Raw genomic sequence first — 2,779 nt, forward strand, 5'->3', positions numbered from 1 at the left:
CTGTCTGCTCTGTTTCTTGTAATCGGATTTATCGCCACTCCAAGGTGCCTGCGTGGCGGCTGTCCTTTGGTCACTTCCCATGAAGGCGAGAATGAAATCCGTCTGCTTGGGAAGGGAAATCATTTCAGCTGAGACTCAGACTATAAATGTTTCTCTCTCGGTTAACTCGCATCCATCTCCCCAAGGCTTTTCAATTTGACGCCCTTTTTTTCCCCAGTCTTTCATCATCAGACCCTTCTATCCGGTAAGTGCGCAACAGAGGAGCAGCCGTGCTTCAGCCCGCTTAATTTAAGAGATTAAATTGTTGCTAACGCATTTCTTGAGGGTAAGTAATTTCTGACGGCAGTATTTTGCATTTGAGAATGAAGGGATTTATGGCTGTGAGCTCACTGAAAGCAACGAGTGGCCGAACGCTGTGGGCATCGGCATCTGACGCTGGCTCAGTCTTACAGCACATCGCGTTAGCAGCGAGCTGGCATCAGTCACTGGAGACGTCGCGCTGGAAGGCAGTGCCCTCAAAAGGCTGGAAAACCAATTTGCACATGCGTTTCCAGGGACGTAATCAAATCAGCCAGTGGGTTCAATAAAAGGAAAAAGCCAGTATTCCAGGTTTGCCCGCATTTGCAAAGAAAACCTGTTGCAAGGCTCTCAGGTTTTGAGGCTTTTTCCCCTAAAAAAGCTGGGTTTGGATTAAAAATGTTGCAGGCTGCTGCAGGAGGGCATTTTGTATTCCTTTAAAGATGTGTCTGTGTGTAAGAGGATCGTTTCAGAGGAGTCCATGCAAGGGCTTGGGCTGTCACCCTTCCTTCCCCTTGGAAACTGTCCCTGTGCATATGTTACGGCCATGGGGTCCATTTTCAGTGATCTGTCCCCCTCTCCAGGCCCCGTCCCCCCTCTCTTTGCCTCTTTCCTCCCCCCTGACCTCCCTCCGGCTTTTTTTCCCAGTTTATCAAGGTTTTGTAGATGTTTCCTGCTGCTCCTTGCAGTACAAGCAGCACTGCTGATGGCAATGGGCACCAGCACGGAAAGGAGAGGGAAGAGATGAACCCTGTGGGGAGAAGCCAGGAACAAGAAGCCTGGCTTTGTGGAGGGTGCCGCCAGGTACGTCTGCTTTCCACCCTCAGCAAAAATGCAGTGCCTGTACCCCTAAACGCTCCTTTGTTGCCTTTTAGCCTCAAACCAGAGGGCGGTGGGCTCTGCTTGGTCCCTGGGAGCACCGAGCATTGGTGCATCACCCCAGATTACGTGGATTTGCTTCTCTAGCTGATTTCTGGTGGCTGCTCCTGTCCCCGGGGCAGCGCTGCTGGAGCTGCCTCTCCCAGGGCCGTGCCACTGCTGTCATGAAAGCATCAGGGCTCAGCGGTGGGTGCAGGGTGATGGGGGAGCGGGTGATGGGGCTCAAGATAATGGGGTGACAGTGGGGGGTGCATGCGCCTGTGGGGTGACATAGATTCATGTGGGACATAGGGTGAGGGCGGGGGGGGTGTGTGGGGGATGGGGAATGGAGTGTCCTGTCATGGGGTGCAGCATGGGGTGAGGGTGCTGGATATGGGGTGTGCTACCGTGGGGTGTAGGGTGTCTACGTGTATGTGACATGGGGCAGGGGGGTGGTTGGGGGCAGAAGGGGCAGGGTGTCCTGGTGTGGGGTACAAGGAGCCCTGGGTTGCGTGTGTAAAGCCCTGGGGTGCGTGGGGGGGGGCTTGGGGTGGGTGTTGGGGGGCCTTCAGGAGGAAAGGGACAGTGGGGGGGCCGCATGCGGGTGCACACTGGGGCAGGCAGGTCCGCGTCCTCATGCCCCTGGGCACCCCGGTGCTCCCCTGCACCCTTCCTGGGGGGGGGGAACACCCAGAGCAGGGTGCACCGCGGCCAGCCCAGACCCATCTGGTCACCCCTTTGTTTGTGGAGATGGGGACAGTGCCACCAGGAGCTGTTATTTTCCAGGGTGGAATAACTAACTCCCTGCAATAAAAGTTGCAGCAGGGGAAACACGGATGGGCCCGAATGGGCAAAAAAAAGAAGGGAAAGTAGCTACTTTTTTCTTTGAGGGTTTTATTCCCCCAAGCGAGGACGGCTACTAGAAGCCACGTGGTGACTGTAGTCCGAGCTATGTCCCAGTCTGTGCACCCTCGGCTGCTGACAGAAGAAAGGACTTCACTGCTTTATTTATTTTTTCACTCTGTGTGGGGTTTTTTTCCCTCTCTGAAGCGCAGGTGTGCTGTTAGGAATACACCGCTCTTTGGGAAGGAGCGGGTGAGCCCAGGCAATGCCTCCCACAGGTGGTGAGGGCAGTAATTATTTCTGATTTGGGTTCCCTTGCATTTTGTATCACACCCTAAAAGACCAAGTTTCAGTGGGAAAGTCACAAAAATAAGAAAGCAAGCGTACCCAATGAGCAGTTTAATGTTACAGAGCCAACATATATGTATTTTTTTGTGGCCTCTCATGCTGCTTTCATCAGCACTGCCTTTTCAGAAAGTTTTAATGCAGCAATTATTGAGAAGGTGGTGGAAAATCCACTTGCTAGATGCTGGAAAGCACCAGGGGCCAGGGGCTGTTGCCTGGTGGAGGAAGAGAGAAAGTCAAGTCAGCAGCCTGAGCAAATGCCCTATTTCTGGATAGGAAGGCAGGAGCCTGGTGCTCTCCCAAAATCAGAGGCTAAAAGGCTAGAAGCTGTGTTGGGAAAGACAGAAGGATGTCTTTAGAAAAGGCTGCTGAGGAGGAAAAGAGCCAGCTTCTCTTTGAACTCGGCCAGGAGGCCCTGTCCAAACACAGTGAGGTC

This window comes from Falco peregrinus, chromosome 2 (assembly GCF_023634155.1).
Source record: "Falco peregrinus isolate bFalPer1 chromosome 2, bFalPer1.pri, whole genome shotgun sequence".
In the NCBI taxonomy this organism is placed as follows: domain Eukaryota; kingdom Metazoa; phylum Chordata; class Aves; order Falconiformes; family Falconidae; genus Falco; species Falco peregrinus.